Below are 18,657 nucleotides of genomic sequence, written 5' to 3' on the forward strand. Positions count from 1 at the left end.
AAAAAAGTTGTAGAAGTTAAAAGAAAAGTGGATGGGCTAATAACTATTAAACTAGTGTTAAACACATTTGTATTAAATTAAAAAGTGTTTGTGCACCACAAGGATGACTAGTTGAAACATTTTTTTTTTTTTTTTTTTGATAAGTAAAAAATATATTAGAAAAACGTTCAAAAGGGGAACTCGTCCCATATACACAAAAACGAAAAAGCAAAAGCCAGAACTACGGACCAACAAAGTCCAATAGAACAAAAAAATCATCAATCGAGGAGCAAGCGCTACCTCTAACATAAAAGAAAAGAGAGCGTAGAATAAGAGACTTTAGGTTTGCAAAAGACGATTCCTTTCCTTCAAAATTTCTGTTATTTCTCTCACTCCAAATACACCACCAAACATAGGGTGGGGCGACCCTCCAAAAATCACTAGCATGACCAGTAACAGGGCATCTTCTCCAAGCATTAATTAATTGGAAAGAGTGCTTAGGCATTACCCATTGAACACCAAAAATACTGAATATGAGATTCCAACAATCAGATGCAACAGGACAATGCATAAGAAGATGGTCCGCGGACTCACCATCAGTTTTACAGAGACAGCACCAGTTAACAATGACATTACCTCTCTTATGCAGATTATCCAATGTTAGAATTTTCCCCCAGGTAACGGTCCAAACAAAGAAGGCGACTCTAAGAGGAGCTTTAGAGCGCCAAATACACTTCCATGGGAAATTATGTCCAATAAAATTAGACAAACACAAGAACATGGATCGAACTTCGTATCTTCCATGAAGAGAGGGGGTCCACAAAATGTCATCACTACCTCCGCCAACATCCTGCTGTCTGTACAACAGGTTCAAAAAGACGCAAACTTCTGTTATCTCCCAATCCTGAAAAGAGCGCCTAAAACGTACATCCCACGTAACTCCACTGTTATCAAGATGATAACAGTCAATTACGTAAGCATGCTTATTCTCGGTAATGCAAAAGAGACGAGGAAAGGAGAGAGACAACAACTGGTCAACACACCATAAGTCCTCCCAAAATCTAACATTCATGCTATTACGAACCTTGAACCGAATATGGGTGGAAAACACATCCCATCCTTTCCGAATGAACTTCCAAACGCCAACGCCCCCGGTAATAGTAACAGGACGAGAGGACCAACCTCCACTCTCTTCCCCAAAATGACACGAAATAACTCTTCTCCATTTTCGATGATGCTCTTTACCGAACCTCCATAACCACCAGTGGCGTAGCCATATAAGGATAAGTGGGGGCAGCTGCCCCCACTGAATTTTTAATTTTTTTTTAATTTTATATGGAAAGATTTTTATATTTGTATAATTGTCCCCACTAAAAGTTGACATTGCACATATATATACTATATATATATATATAACCAAATGACCATTAACGGTATTATAAAAAAAAAAAAGGAATATAATCTTTCCAAAAAATATGATATTTTTTTTTCCACTTTCTCAAAATATTATATTCTTACCCACTTTCCCCAAAAATACAAGATATTCTTTCACACTTTTGACTTTACTACAAACAAATGCATTGTTAATTTCCATCACATTTCTCTTTCGGCGAGTCTTCAATATTTCAAAAATTCACAAAATCCAAACAAATACTGCAGTGCGGAGACAGGTAATCTGATATATATTTTTTTATCATCTAAATTTACTATTATTATGCCATGAATATTTTGAAAATTCGACTGCGTGCGTTCAGAATATGAAAAATATTCGGAAATATTTAGTACTGTTTAATTTTTACATATATTATTTTGGTTCAAATAATATATATATATATATATATATATTATTGATATATATATTATTGCTGTTAAAAATTGCCCCACTGAAGGAAATTTCTGGCTGCGCCACTGATAACCACTTCCCCAGTAAGGCTCTATTAAAAAGGACCAACTTCCGAATACCTAAACCGCCAAACTTTAAAGGTTTGCAAACCTGCTCCCAATTAACAAGATGATACTTAAACTCCTCTCCTTTTCCACCCCAAAGAAAATCTCTCTAAATTTTTTCGATCCGTTTAGCAACAGAGCACGGGAGTTGAAATAAAGGTAAGAAATATGTGGGAAGGGACGAGAGGGTGCTCTTAATAAGAATGACCTTCCCCCCTTTCGAAAGATACTGTTTTTTCCACCCTGCCAATCTTTTTTCATACCTGTTGATCATTGGATCCCAAGTCCCCAATCTCTTGGAGAAGATTCTCAAAGGTAATCCCAGATAAGGGAGTGGAAAAGCACCCACTCCACACCCAAGAACAGCAGCTAAGGAGGAAATGTCAGAGACATCCCCCACTGGGACAAGCACACTCTTTCCAACATTAATCTTAAGGCCCAGACACCGCTTGGAAACATGTAAGGATGCACCTCAAATACCTGAGTTGGGAAACATCAGCATCACAGAAAACCAAAGTGACATCTGCAAACAACAAATGGGATATCTTAATCTGATTAGCAACATCTCTGCCAACTGTGAACTCCCTTATGTAACCCAGATCCTCTGCCTTTTTCATTAATCTACTCAATCCCTCAATGACAATAAGGAATAGAAAAGACGACAAATGATCTCCTTGTCTCAAACCACTCGAACTTGGGAAAAAACCAGCAGGAGAGCCGTTCACAAGCACAGAGAACATAACGGACGAGATGCAAGATTCAATCCATTTTATCCATCGAATCCCCGAACCCCATTCTCCGAAGTAAGTAAAGAAGAAATTTCCAATTCACATGATCATAAGCTTTCTCGATATCAAGTTTGCATAAGACACCAGGAACTTCACTCTTCAACCTGGAGTCAACACATTCTCCTGCGATAAGAACGGTATCGAAAATCTGTCTACCACCAACAAAAGCATTTTGTGACTCTGAGATAATTCCATCCAAAACATTTCGCATTCTTATAACAAGGACCTTGGCAATAAGCTTATACATACACCCCACTAGACTGATTGGCCGGAAGTCCTTAATGTTAGAGGCTTTGCCCTTCTTAGGAATAAGAGCAATAAAAGATGCATTCAATGATTTCTCAAATGTGCCATGAGAATGAAAATCTTGAAAAGTGCCCATGACCACATTACGCACCACTTCCCAGCTTTCCTTAAGAAACCGCATAGTGAAGCCATCTGACCCTGGAGCTTTATCACCATTACAATTGGATAACGCCTTAAGAACTTCTTCAGAGAACGGAACCTCAAGTAAATCACTATCTAGCGTAGAAATAGCATCGAAATGCAAACCGTCAAGTTTTGGTTTTTATTCCAAAGTCTCAGTATAGAGCTGCTGATAAAAAGAAACAATTCCCCCACGCACCTCATCTTCTTTCCACAACTCTGAACCATTCACACAAATACGCCAAATGTTATTGTATCTTCTATGAGCGTGAGCAAGCCTGTGAAAGAATTTAGTATTGTGGTCACCTTCTTTAAGCCACAAAGCCCAAGATTTCTGACGCCACGAAATCTCCTCCATAGTAGCAATCTCAGCAAAAGTCGTCTGACAAGAAACTCTTCTAGAGCGTAGAGACTCCGTACCTTTTCCTAGCTCATCAAGACGATCAAGTTCAGCAATCTCAGCCAGGACTCTATTTTTCTTCCATTCAAGATTCCCAAACACCTCTTTGTTCCATTTCTTAAGCTCAGATTTGAGAATCTGAAACTTCTTAGCAAGCATATAGCTGTTAGAGCCTGTAAACGTTGCTTCCCCCCACCAGGACTGGACCTGCCCTTGGAAGTCTTCAGCTCTCAACCACATATTTTTGAAACGAAATGGTGTGTGTCTAGATCTCATACCTCCACAATCAAGAACTAAGGGCACATGATCAGACGTGACTCTAACCAAAGCTGCCTGAGTGACATCTGGGAACTTCTCCTCCCAATCTCCAGAAATCAGGAATCTATTAAGCCTTGATAGAGTAACTGGGTCTCTGCCGCTAGACCAAGTGAAGGTTGCCCCTTCCAATGGCAAATCAATAAGAAGGTGACCATCAATAAAGTCAGAGAACTGGGTCATCTTCGAAGACCACCTCCCCCCTGTGGATCTCTTAAATGGAGACCGAACAGAATTGAAATCCCCGCCTAAGCACTAAGGCAACGACCACAGTTCCATAATGTAACTAAGTTCTTGCCAAAAAACAGGTCTTATCACAATCAATAACGGGTCCATAAACTCCAGAAAAGACCTAACTGAAGTTATCATCTTCCATCTGAAACACGCATGACAAAGAAAATAACCCTTTCCAGAAATTCGTTCTGGACATCCATCTGCGATCCCACATAATAAGAATGCCACCTGATGTACCAGAGCTGTTCAAGGCTTCCCAATCCACAAACCTACTTCCCCAAAGACTTATAACCACAACATCAAAAATAGAAGCCAACTTGGTTTCTTGCAAACAAATAACATGGGCATTCCACTTTCTCAAAGCAACTTTAACCACCTTTCTTTTGTCCGGATCATTTAATCCACGGACGTTCCATGTGATAATTCGTATCTTCATTAAGAACCAAAAATAATCAGTGCCCCTCCTCTCTGCTTTCCACTTCTAGTCCTTCCCCGTTCTTTATTCACTCCATCCTTCCCTTCGTAATTGACATTGGAAATAAGGTTCTTAACCTCCTAATCTCCTTTCCGATGTGCATGTTTCCTATTTTTAACAACTTTTGTGCTTTTAAAGGTTTTTATAATATTGTTTCCTGCCACAATATCATGAAGAATGGAATGTGTTCGGTCATCATCTCCTTCTGAGGAGACACCCAAAGCTTCACTGACCTCGCCAATATTATCAAGCACCCAATCCATACCCATATCATTAATCGTCTTTAAATAGTCAGGGTGCACAGTTGCTAAGGGTTCCATTATTTCCACATCAGATTGATCAATATCCTAGGCAAGAGGACAAATCTGTTGAGAAGAAAGCTGATCTTCAAATTCCTCCCCTTTGCTTTCAACAACTGTTCTGATACAAGTTTAAATGCAAATTCAGCTCTGTTCCAGGGTCATTCGTAAAATTTGTCATCAAATCTTGGGTGTAATTCGTCCCAGTCACGGAGGGTAGACCATTTAAACCTTGTAAAGCAACACAGAGCTTAAGTTCGTTAAGTAAATTTACGGCTAAATTATCTGTTAGCTTAAAATGAAGGTCCCGTCCAACACAAATTGTAACCCCGTTGGAACAACCAAAGCTTCCGGGCGTGGCCATTGAAAACAATGACTCTGCAACCCGTGGAACAATAGCCTCAGAAAAACCCCTCTTTTGATCCAGACGATCCTTCATGCCACCGTCACCATTTCCCAACACCTCACACGAAAAAGGGGTAGAAGATGAGCTCTTAGAAACAGAAGTCAAACCTGGAGAAGGAGAAGGAGAGCATGCTACCCATTTTTGTTTTTCAGTATGAGTCCATCGAGTACCTTGGCGACTAGCTGAAACAACCGGCCGTCTCCACTTTTCTTTCTCAGTCCGACGCTGAAATGAAGAAGAGGAGAGAGAATGGTTTTTGGCTTGGGCTTGAACCTGGGCTTTTTTTGGATCAGGCTCGTTAAGAAAGGAAACAGAAAATGAGTTGGGTCCTCTAACAACCTGTCTTTTAGTGTGGGCTGGCTTAGGCCCGAAATCAGGCTTGAACTTAAGCCTATTCCTCCCAGACCCAAAATGACCTTTAGTTTGCCCTGAACCCCTCCGGCCCAAATCAACTTTAGGCCAAATAGTGCGGCCCAGCCCAACGTCCTCACCAACCTTTGTAGATAAGGATAGGGAAGAATCTGGAAATGAGCCTCTACGAGCGCCATGTGTAAATTTATCTTTGTCAACTGCAACGCGCTTAACCGGCGTGTGTCGTCTACTTGATCTTCCTCGCACATATTTCACCGCCCATTGAAGCTCTCTGTCTTTCAGCCATTGTTGGATCTGTTGCATCCCTTCCTTCCCTTTGTTAAGAAGCGAATCCTATCCTTCCTCCGTCATATGATGAGACCCGTTGCTGCCTTCAAGACTTTCTGTCGAAGGAACCAACTCCGGCGCAATTTCTTCCCAGATCGCCACTTTGTAACAGAAAGTGTCATCATGAATAAACACGAATGGTGGACAGGTCGATCCTATTCTCACTGTAATCCGAACGCTTTCAGCATCCCTTGTTTCATCAGCAACAACTCCCACAAATCCACCACACAACTCCCCTACTTCAACAAATAAAGCATGACACCATAAGTGAAGGGGAAGTCCAAACATCCGGATCTGTTTGAGACCTTTGTCTCTAAGGACGCCGCAACAACCAACCCTAAAAGACCACACATCGATCTGCAAGGTTGCAGATCCCCATTGACGCCGGCCTTCCTTCAACACACGTTGAGCCTCTGCCTGAGAAGGAAACCTGAATAGGAGCAACGAATCAGATAAGGGAGTAACCCCGACTCCACAGGACGTATTCCATGCTCTCGCCGCCCATTCCTCCACTCGATCATATCCCCCAACTTCCTTGTCAAAACGACCGACCAAGCAAGATGAGAGAACTGATTTCCTTCCTCCAACAGACTCCCCGTCGATTTACAGAGACGGCCCTCGTTGTGGAACTGCCGACTTCGCATCCCCTCTCAGTGAAATTCTTGGAATCCTTGCAATTTCTAAATAAGATTTCATTGTAAACAAAAACAAAAGAAAAATGCAAAGTCACGATCGCCTTGAAATCGCCCCTGATGGGGTGAAATTGCCCATAGTGACGTCATGCCTTCAATAACTAAAACACAGTCTAACTAGATGAAACATGAAAAAGGTATTTTGGAAATCTTTAGAGAACACACATGAAAGAGTATATTTATGTCAGGTAGATCCATTATGGAAGTCATATAGGACAATTAATGGAAGAGTGTAGGATTAAACAAAAAGACTTACACATGGTTTCCATAGGCTTAGAGAACACATATGATAGAGTATTAAGGGACACAATTTGGTGGGTTCTACAAAGAAATCAAATCTCTATAAAACTTACAAATCTTATTTAGAATATGTATAGTGAGACATTGACTAGAGTTTATACTAACTACACGTGGAGAAACTAGTGAATTCTCTATAAAAGTTGGATCAAACCAAGGACCAGTATTAAGTCCATACCTATTTACAATAGTTCTTGATGAAATAGCAAAAGATATTCAAGGAAACATTTCATGGTGTATGTTGTTTGTCGATGACGTAGTTTCAACAGATACTTTTAAGGAAGCCTTAGCAACAAAGTTGAAAACATGGAGAGCAGAATTTCTTTGTTTTTGTATTTTTGGAATACGAGTGTGTGACTTGTTATAATTGATTCTATTGTTGCACAAAGAATGGATATGTCATCTTGATAAAGATGGTTCTATGTCTTTGGATATTTATTATTGTATTTGGAACAAAGACTATATGAAATCGAATAGGACATACTTGAATTATGATTCATACTTGGTATTCAAACCTCGTGTTTGAACTTCACAAGATTTTTCAAAGAATTATAATTTATAAATTAAAATTTTTCTTCTTCCAAACTCTCATTTATGCTTATTTTGACCAAAAAGACAAGTACTTTAGAAGTAAAAGGATAAAATTAGTAAAACAAAAATATAATATATGGAATGTAAATTTGATAATGTAGTAGAAGATGACAATATAAATATTACAATTCAAGACCAAAGACTTACTCAATGTAGGATTGGAGCAGGGTGGACAAAATTGAGTCAATTTAGTTGTATCCTATTCGACAAATGTTCATCAAATAAATTAGAAGGAAATTTCAATAGGATGATTATTACACCAACTATATTGTATGCAGTAGAGTGTTGGACGTTGAAAAAGAAACAAGGACAATACAATTATGTAGCGGAAATGAGGACACCACGATGAATAACAGGAGTGACTAGAAGAGATAAGATTACTAAATGAATGAGTGAGGGAGAAGCTAGGAATAGTGCAAAGTCGGGAATAGTGCCTATTAGTGATAAAATTAGAAAACGAGGAAGAAATTCGTCACACTCCTAAGGATAGTGGGGAGATAGTTTCCCAGAAGGTATCGACAAAGAGGCTAACCAAAACTTATATGGCAATGAAGTAATTAAAAAAAATTAAAAATTAGAAGAGACATGGTGTATAAAGTGTTGTAAACAATAAAATATAAGTTTTTTTTTTTTTGATAAGTAAGATTTCATAAAAAGGCGCTTAAGAGGGGAGCGCTCCCAAGGAATACATAAGACGCCAAAAGCGACAACTAAAGCTTCAAGCTATCCACAAAATCCAAAAGATGTCCCAAAGATTTACAATTACGCCCTGAAGGCTTTTCAGCGTGTCAACTAAAATAGATGTGGAATGTGACAATTGAGAAACTCCAATTTTTATATTTATAAACCACTACACAACTATAATTGAAGTATAATGAGTAGGGATCGAACACAGGGACTATAGGCTTGGATTGAACTTAGTATTAATGAGCGTGAGATTGAAAAGATGGTGATTGGTTTGATTAGACTAATGATGAATTTAAACTATGGAAAGCTTGCAAATGAGTTAATGCTAAAGTGAAATTGGATTAAGGTAATAAGGAGAAGGGCTTAAGGCATGGAGTGCACCACCAAGCTCATGCAATTACACCAAATGCCTTCAATTAATGGGGAAAACAAATTGTAATAGGAATGTGGCTACAAGCTCACATCAATAAGCAAGAGAATATAACAATTGCAATGAGTAAGCATGAATCATCAAATTCAAGCATGAATTGTGTCTACCTAACTACAATTACTCTGAGGTGTAAAACAATCCATCAAGACTAAGCATAATCAATCAAATTAAGAACAATTGTATCTAATAAAAAACCATACATGGCCATCACTAAGCACAATTACAAAAAGTGCCTAATGTAGAGATTAATCAACAATCAGCCACATATAAGACAACATGTAGTCAATTAGAAGATTAATTGAAAGAATTATCCATACAAATCTTGGTACAACCAACTTTTAATTCATTAGGCCAAGCAAAATAGATACAATTTATAATCCCCAAAATTGAAAAGCAAAAGGGTTTAATTACACTAACTTAGGGCTCATCCAAGCCCCAAGTGAAGAACTAGCCACTCATGGAGGTGGTAGATGTCATCATGGTGGTCTTACAATCCATCTCCGTGCCTAGCTTCATCCTTTTCTTCTTCTCGAGAGAGAAACCCTAGAGAGAGTGTGTAAAGAGAGAATCCCCAAATTATAGATCTAGAAAAATCCTCAAATTGAATTATCAAGAATCCACTCTTCCAATCAACCAACCCTTTGCAAATTGGACTTTATCTTGTATTTATAGGTGACTCTAAGGCTCTCAAAATGGTCAGACCCCGTACACAAGGACACCTCCTCGATTACACACCGAGCCCCCTTGAATCAAGGCTAAGAATCTAATTTCCGCAACTGCCAGGCTGTATCCGATCGATCGGACCTTGAGTTCCTCCGATCGGATTTCGAACAGATAATCCGATCGATCGGATTGTCTCTGAATTTCGGATTTTGTGCTTCTCTTGCTTGTTCTCCCAAGGCTTGACATCTATAAACCCTTAAGGCATTTGAATTATCCTTATTGGATTTCAAGCATCTAAAAATACAGAATGAAAGAAATCAATATTAAAAAGGAGAAGAAAAGATAGAATAAGCTTCTAGCTAATGAAACTTAAGGATTGAATAATGCATATTTTAGCACTTATCACATCCCTAAACTTATATATTGCTAGACCCTTAGCAATAAGCAAAAAAACAGAAATAAAAAGACAATTGCACAACTAATCATAATGAAATAATAAAACAATAAGAAGAAAATGCCGTTTTCGTAGGGATCACGGTTGCATTTAGCACATGCAACAAGCCTTTTAAACCCCTTGGTTACCCCTAGTGGACGAGTGAAGTCCTGTGAGGGTTTCCAGAATTGATACCCACAAACATCAAAGGCTCATCATCACTAATGAAGCATTAATGCACATTTCAACAATCATCAAGAGAAGACTACCTCAAGTATACAATTTTCAGCCATATCTAAGTTATTGTAAACATTTCGATATCATGTAAGCAAATATGGTCCCCACACATCAAACAAGTCAACCATGCCTATCAAAATCAATTCTAGCATCCTTTTTGAGTGAACCGGCATCCAAATATGTTGCTATCTTAGCATACTCAATGTAAAGATCACAATCCGGCCTCAAACTAGCACACATCTCAAATATCAACTTATCAAGAACATAAATGGACCCTTTATTTTTATTTTTATTTATTTATTTATTTTTAGATAGGATCGAAGATGGGAGCATGGTGCAATGTTGAGATCTTTTAAGCTCTCTAGAAGACTTGTGTAACGAGCGTTGGGTTAATGGCTCCCAAACCGGATGGCTTTAGGGCATTAGGTGTTAAGACATCCCTAAGGACTTAATGGCTCAAGTCAACTAGGCTACAATCAAGACAACTCTCACTTCTCATTTCCCAACCTTTCACTGTTTGATGCGAGAATTCAATGCTTAATGAGGTAAGAATCCCGGTTACTCGGTGAAAAAGTTTTTATTTAGCATGCAAGGTCATTTAGTCAAGAATGATGACTCCTCAAAGCCTACTAACTCAAATGGGATATAACCAAAACAATGATCATCTAAGCACGTACCCCACAATTTGAATGCTAGTGTGCGCTTGTGCAAATGTAGCATTCTAGAATCAATCCTCAAAGTATTTTTAACAAGCAAGATGATGCAGACCACTAAAGCAAGCATGATATATAAAATTTAAATTTTTACCCCTAATGGCCTCCAAAAGCATACAAGAAGTATTAGACTCTTGACTCAAGCTAAGAAATGGTAATCAAGCTCCAATAAGATTAAAAATCAACGCCAGAATTTTATTTTTTATTTTTATTTTATTTTATTTTTCATTTTTTAAGACTCTCCATCATCCACAAGCAAAAATTTTATAGAATGCAAAACAAGTTATCTTACCCCCAAACTTAAACTGAACATTGTCTTCAATGTGCAATGAGAACAATAGATAAGATGGAGAGAGTATACCAGCAAGGTGGTAGCCATGAGTCAAAAGGCATTTTAGTACCCATAAACTTGGATTCTAGTATCACCTGAAAAGTGTACAGTAGCACCAGCCTCATCAATATCTCAAATGGAAAGAAGATACATAAAACTCATGCAATCAGAATATATTAGAGTAGAAAGGATGGAGAGAGAAAAAGTATCTCAATCAGGCTTCTGAGCTGTCCACCTGAGAAAATCATCACAGAATATATACAAGGCAAAATAATATCCAAGTGACAAATATAAAACTAAAATCATCCTTAATAGTACAAAACTGATAAAAGTGATAAAAGTCTGAGTCATAGTGAATCAAGAGTAGGGAGAGAAAATGGATCAATGATGGGGAGACTGGTGAGGCTCAGATGGGCCACCCCGAGACTGCTGCATGAACCCTGTCATCATACCCCTCATCTCAGCGGCTAAAGATGCAAAGTCCTGACGCATCTCAAATCTGTGCTGGATAAAGTCCTCCCGAAGGGTTGCCTGCTGTGCCAGGATGGCATCATACTTAGCACTCACGAAGATAAATGGAGCCTCCGGAGGTGGAGCTGCATGGCCAAGAGGAGGCTAATCATCATGGACTGCTGCTGGATCAGGTACATGCACCTGAGCTGGAGGAACTGGCTGAGTTGGTGAAGCTGGCTGATCATCCTCATCAGGAACGGGTGGCAATTTCCTAGCACTCTTCAGCCACTATGTCTTGCCAAAATTCGTCAATCCCTGCCATCCTTCCAGCTCAGGTCAAAGGGATAGAGTTGATCAAGGAGGATCTGAGTGATGAGGTTTGCAAATGGCAGCTTCCATGCCTTGGCCAGATGGATCCGCTTGCAGATCAAGCGGTCATAGTAGTCATTGAATACTCCCCAAATCACGGCAGGTACTGAAAACCAGCATCTTGTGTGGGCGGCATAGAGTGCTGCTAGAAGATCCCCCTTCCTTTTTGTTTTGTGCTCATGTGGATGGGCATTCCTGTATAACACATGATCAAAGAAAATGAAAAATAGCTTGGGGAGCAGATGCTTACGAGTAATAGGCGGTAGCATACCATTTGTTTGCAAACTCTCCTCCATACATGCTTCTGATGATTTCAATGTCTGCTGGCTCTCAAATGGTGCAAAATAGGGATCTGAAGTGTGCTCGGGAACATGCCTCTCATGTGGACAGTGACATGCAGTGGCTTGAGTATCTGCAGTAATGAGTATGTTATGGCCATCTACACTAGTTCGGAGTACCTCTGGTGGATCACTGTCAAGCCTATGCAAATTCTGATAGAATAAGGGAATCAGTCTAGGGTAGGCAATATCCGGGCCAGGAGTTAGCAAAGTTGCAAGCCCTCTCCAGTGAAGCTCATCATAGGACCATTTTGTTGCACGCTGGTTAGCAAAATCGTTAGAGGTGAAGACTTTCTGCACTGTTATGGTCTTATTTGCGAAACTTCCTCCCGCATAATATCCTGCATAGAAACTGAAGGTGGTGGAGTCACGGAGTGACTTCCTAAGGAGGAAGAAGATGAAGAGCTAGCTGCTCGTCTCTCCTCAGGTGGGGTGTTGCGACGTGCAGTTTGCTTCCTTTTAAGAGCCATGACCTGTAGAACAAACAATGCGGATACCACAAAGAGAATACCGATCAAATTATATGAAGGTGTACATGCTATTAACAGATGAAATAGTGCAAATATCCATTCATGCATTGGGTGACGAAAATAAAGAGTGATCATGCAACATTCAAAATGCACAGAGTTGGGCAGGACGTGGAAGTCTGATCGGACAGATGTAAGTTCGTTCAATCGGAATCCACTCGATTGGATTTGAGCTTTGTCCGATTGGATTCGAAATTCGTCTGATCGGATTGAAAATTCGTCGGATCGGACTCGTGCTCGAAAATGCAAAACTCCAGATCCGACAAATTGGAGCATGCATGATGGAATATATGACCACTTCAAGGCTTGTGGTCCCCTTTACACCGCAAAGAAGCAATTAAAAGCATGAAAAATGGTTACTTGTAGGCCCCCTTTGACATCACAAAGCTTAGAAATAACTCAACCCAAGCACTACAAGAATGTTAAATGAAATGGAAATCATGGCAAGAGGAGATGCAACATAGAAAACAACATTTTGAGCATAGTAAACATTGCAAAGTAATTCCGAGAGAGAGGGAGAGAGAGAGAGAGAGAGAGAAACTTACAAGTTGCGAAGAGGGAAGAGAGACACAGAGAGATGAAACCGACCCCCAACTTGAGCTAAATGACAAAGGGGAGGCTTGGAACTAGATGTGGAGGACCCAAAGACGCCTTAGAACCTCAGCGAAGTGAGAGAGAACTGGAAAAAATGGAGAATGAAGGCCGGTAAAGGCCCTTTAAAGAATATTGCAGTCGACTATCCGTCTGATCGGATTACAAAATTTAAGAATCCCGGTTTAATTCCGATTGAGCGGATAAAGGTCCGATCGATCGAACTGAGAGAGGTTGCAAGGGGATGAACCAAAAAGTTTCCAAGTGTAACAAATTCCGATCGATCGGATGGACATCCGAACGATCGGACTGAGAGAATTGTTGAGCTTGAAACAAAATGTTTCTAATTCTGGTTGATCAGACCGAGAGATGGTTTTCAAGGTTATGGGAAAAATCTAAGTACCAAGAATTCCGATCGATCGGATGGATATCTGAACGATCGGAGTGAGGAATTTTTGAGCAGATGGAGAAGAATTCTAAGTGCCGAGACTTCCGGTCTATCGGATGGACATCCGATCGATCGGACCGAGAAGAATTTTGTGCCTTTTAAAGGAGGAAGAAAGAGAAAGAAAAAGAAAAAGAAAAGAAAAACTGGGTTGAAAAGCCGTAGAAGCTAGGTTTAACGTCCCTAGATGACGCATTTAAGATTAAGAATCTAAGTAGATGGGATCCACCAAGGTGGCGGATTCCACATCTCTTTGAATGACTTACCCTTCAACAAACGGTTTTAGCCTTTGTCCATTAACTTTCAAGATGCTTTGATCTTTTAAGTCCTTGATTCCTATTGCTCCATGGGGTGAGACAGAATGATTTCATATGGGCCATCCCATCTAGAACGAAGCTTTCTGGGAAAAAAACAAAGCTTGGAATTGAAAGCCATACTTTTTGTCCCTGCTCAAAAGTCTTCTTCATAATATAACTATCATGAAAAGCTTTCGACCTTGCTTTGTAGATTTTAGAGTTTTCATAGGCATCATTCTTAAGTTCTTCCAATTCATTTAATTAAAGCAAACGGTGCTCTCCGGCCTTGTCAAGATTGAAATTCAACTTCTTGATTGCCCAAAGTGCTTTATGTTCCAATTCAACCGGAAGGTGACAAGATTTCCCATATACAAGTTTATAAGGAGACATGCCAATAAGAGCCTTGTAAGCCGTCCGGTAAGGCCACAAAGCATCATTTAGTTTCTTTGACCAATCTTTCCGATTCGGATTCACTGTTTTCTCTAAACTGTGCTTGATTTCTCTATTTGAAACTTCCACTTGCCCACTAGTTTGTGGATGATATGGGGTGGCAACTTTGTGAGTGACGGAGTACTTCAAGAACATTTGCTTCATGAAGCTGTTACAAAAATGTTTTCCTCTATCACTTATCACAACCCTAGGCATTCAAAAACGACAAAAGATATTGGATTTGATCAATAACCACGGAATGGTAATTTGTTTTGGTAGCACTAGCTTTAACCCATTTTGACAAATAGTCAACAACAAGAAAAATATACTAATTCCCAGAGGACATTGGAAATGGTCCCATGAAATCTATTTTCCATACATCGAAGATCTCAACGATGAGTATTGGATTAAAAGGCATCATGTCTCTCTTTGACATTGAGCCCATTTTTTGACAACTCAAACCAACTTTGCAGAAATTGTAGGCATCCCGATGAATGGTTGGCCAAAAGAGACCGCATTGGAGAACCTTTAGAGCGGTTATCTGGCACTAAAGTGCCCACCATAAGCAAGAGTGTGGCAAAAGATTAGAACGCTCAGGATCTCACTTTCCGAAATGTACCGTAAGATTATTTGATTGGGGCAATACCGAAACAAGATTGGATCTTCCCAATAGTATTTCCGAATATTAGCAAAGAAACGGTCTTTCTCTTGCTTAGACCAATTGGAAGGAATTTTGCCAATAGCAAGATAGTTCACAATGTTGGCGAACCAATGCAAATTCCCAATGGAAATATGGAACAATTGTTCATCCGGAAATGTATCTCAAATTGGGATTTCATTTGAAGAAGATTCAATTAGCAATTGAGAGACATGATCGGCTACAACATTCTCGGAGCCCTTTTTGTCTTTGATTTTGAAATCGAACTCTTGAAGTAAGAGTATCCATTGAATCAAACGAGGTTTGGTTTCCTTCTTGGACAAAAGATGCCTTAGAGCGGCATGGTCGGAAAACACAATTACCTTGGATCCTAGAAGATAAGACCGAAACTTGTCTAAGGCAAAAACGATCCACTGAGAGAGCCGCCAAGAGAGTTTTGCTAGCGTAATAGATAGCACATGGAAGCTTTCCAACCCATTGCCGAAGAACTGCTTCCATAGCATAATCGGAAGCGTCACACATTATCTCAAAATGTAGAGACCAATTAAGAGGCTTGAGCTCTAAATTAGGCAGTGACACGAGAGATGGTACCGGAGGAGTACTTGAAAGAGGTGGGAGTGGTTCCTTTGGAGTTTTCCATGGAGGATAATTCGTATAGGCAACGGTATCCATTAAAGCATTCACCTTACGAATTGAACTATCAATATCAAAAGTATCCATATTGAGATGAGCAAGACATGCGTCTAATGGATCTTTCGAAAGGATAGACGGAAGAGACTCTTGTACAAGATCATCAATCGCATCAACTAGAAAACACTCGCCTTCATTTATGGGATGTTGGCTCGCATTGAAGACATTCAACTTAACTATCATATTGCCAAAAGATATATCCATGATACCGGACCGACAATTGATTGTGTGGCATTGGCGGTGGCAAGGAAAGGTCGACCTAGGATGACTGGAATGTGATTGGTAGGATTGAGCACCAGTTCGGTGTCAAGGACCACAAAATCAACCGGGAAATAAAATTTATCCACTTTGATGAGGATGCCCTCAACTATTTTCCATGGTGGATTTGTTGACCTATCAGCGAGTTAAAGAACAACTGATGTAGGTTTTAGATCACCTAATCCCAATTGACAATAGACTGAGTATGGAATGAGGTTAACACTTGCTCCTAAATCTAAAAGAGCCTTGTGAATTTCATGGTCCCCAATAATACAAGAGATGGTGGGAGCACCAGGATCTTTGAATTTCGGAGGAGTATTATATTGAATGATTGAGCTCACTTGCTCGGTAAGAATCACTTTCCTAGGAACTTGACTTTTTGATTCCCTCTTTTGAGTCCACGTCATTCAAGAACTTGGCATATGGTAGAATTTGTTGAATGGCATCAAGAAGAGGAAGATTGATTTTCACTTGTTTGAAAACTTCCATTATGTCAAATTTTTTTTTTTTTTTTGATAAGTAAATTGTAATAAAAGCGTTCAAAAAGGGGAACGCGACCCAAACTATACAAAGACAAAACGGAGCCTATGAATTCAAAGAACTCATAAAGTCAACAATCTCCTCAAGAGAGGAGTAGTCTCTCCCCTGACCCCAACAAAACAAATTACAAATGATAGAAAATTTTAACACCCCAATGGAGGATTCCTTTCCTTCAAAAGATCTTCCATTACACTCTCTCCAAAGGCTCCACCAAATACAAAAAGGGATCACCCTCCAAAAAACTCTGACCTGAGCCCCCACCCATTGGCCCCTCCACATATCTAACAACTCCCAAGATGTCCGAGGCATGACCCAATGAATACCAAACAGGCCAAACATCAAACTCCAACAATCATAAGTCACAGGACAGTGCAACAAAAGATGATCCACCGACTCCCCATTAATCTTGCAAAGACAACACCTATTAACAATGATATGTCTTCTCTTCCTCAAGTTGTCCAACGTCAAAATCTTACTCCAAGCTGCAGTCCACACAAAAAAGGCCACCCTAAGAGGCGCCTTAGACCTCCACACCGTCTTCCATGGGAATGAGGTACCATGAAAACCAGAAAGGCACACAAAAAAAGACCGGACCTGGAACATCCCCTGAGAAGAAGGCACCCAAATCAAAGAATCTGCCCCAGACCCCTCCACCTCCTGTCCGTAAAGAAGAGCCAAAAACCCAGTGACATCATCCAGCTCCCAATCCTGAAAAGCTCGCCGGAAACGCACATCCCAAGACAACCTTCCACTATCAAGGCGATAATAGTCAGCAACCATTGCATGTTTGTCGACAGCAATCCTAAAAAGCCTGGGAAACAAAAGGGCCAAAGGCCTATCATCACACCATGGATCCTCCCAAAACCGGATAGTTCTTCCATCCCGAACTCTGAATCTAATATGTTTGGAAAAGGCATCCCACCCCTTACCAATGGCCCTCCACACCCCTACTCCGCCAACAGACCTGACTGATCCAGCAGACCACCCTCCTCTCTCCTCCCCAAAGCGACATGAGATAACCTTTCTCCATAATCTATGTCTTTCCTTACCAAATCTCCAAAGCCACTTACCAAGAAGAGCACAATTGAAAGTGGCCAATCTCCTAATTCCAAGCCTTCCCAACCGAATAGGCCTGCAAACCTGTTCCCATTTGACAAGATGATACTTGAACTCTTCTCCGCGACCCCCCCAAAGGAAATTACGTTGGAGTATTTCTATTCTTCCAACAATAGAGGCTGGAATACGAAAAAGCAAAAGAAAGTACGTTGGAAGGCTTGACAAAGTGCTCTTCACTAACGTAACTTTACCGCCCTTTGATAGATATTGTTTTTTCCAACCCGCTAATCTTCTCTCGACCCGCTCAATCATCGGGTTCCAACTTCCCACCCTCCTAGCCGAGTCCCCCAGCGGCAAACCCAAGTACGAGATGGGAAAGCGTTGCGTCCCACATCCTAGAACAACAGCCAGAGTGTCCACCTCCTGAACTTCCCCCACAGGAACAATCACACTCTTTCCCACGTTAACTTTCAAACCAGAAACAGCCTGGAAGCAAACCAAGACACATCGCAGATACCTCAACTGGGAAATATCAGCCTCACAAAAAACAATAGTGTCATCCGCAAAAAGTAAATGAGAGATCTCCAACTGCTGAACTGATTCAGGGCCAATCTTGAAACCCCTAAGAAAACCCAAATCCACCGCCCTTCTCATCAGCCTGCTAAGGGCCTCCATAACAATAATAAAAAGAAAAGGGGAGAGAGGGTCCCCTTGTCTCAACCCACGAGAACTGCCAAAGAATCCCGAAGGAGAGCCATTCACCAACACCGAAAACCTGACAGTGGAAACACAAGAAACAATCCACTTCCTCCATCTCTCACCAAAATCCATCCTCTCCAACAGATAGAACAGGAAATTCCAGCAAACATGATCATAGGCTTTCTCAATATCCAGCTTGCACAGAACACCAGGAGTCCCACTGCGAAGTCTATAATCCACACATTCGCTAGCAATAAGAGCGGAAT

General features: G+C 40.3%; 1 protein-coding gene across 1 annotated transcript in view; it reads left to right on the forward strand.

Annotated features, from left to right (window-relative positions):
• LOC132279964 (uncharacterized) overlaps positions 1–18,657 on the forward strand; it is a 71,718-nt gene that overhangs the window by 10,485 nt on the left and 42,576 nt on the right. The window lies entirely within an intron of this gene.

This window comes from Cornus florida, unplaced genomic scaffold (genome assembly GCF_030987335.1).
Source record: "Cornus florida cultivar Cherokee Brave unplaced genomic scaffold, ASM3098733v1 CherokeeBrave_3.0.0_Hap2_Chr10, whole genome shotgun sequence".
In the NCBI taxonomy this organism is placed as follows: Eukaryota; Viridiplantae; Streptophyta; class Magnoliopsida; order Cornales; family Cornaceae; genus Cornus; species Cornus florida.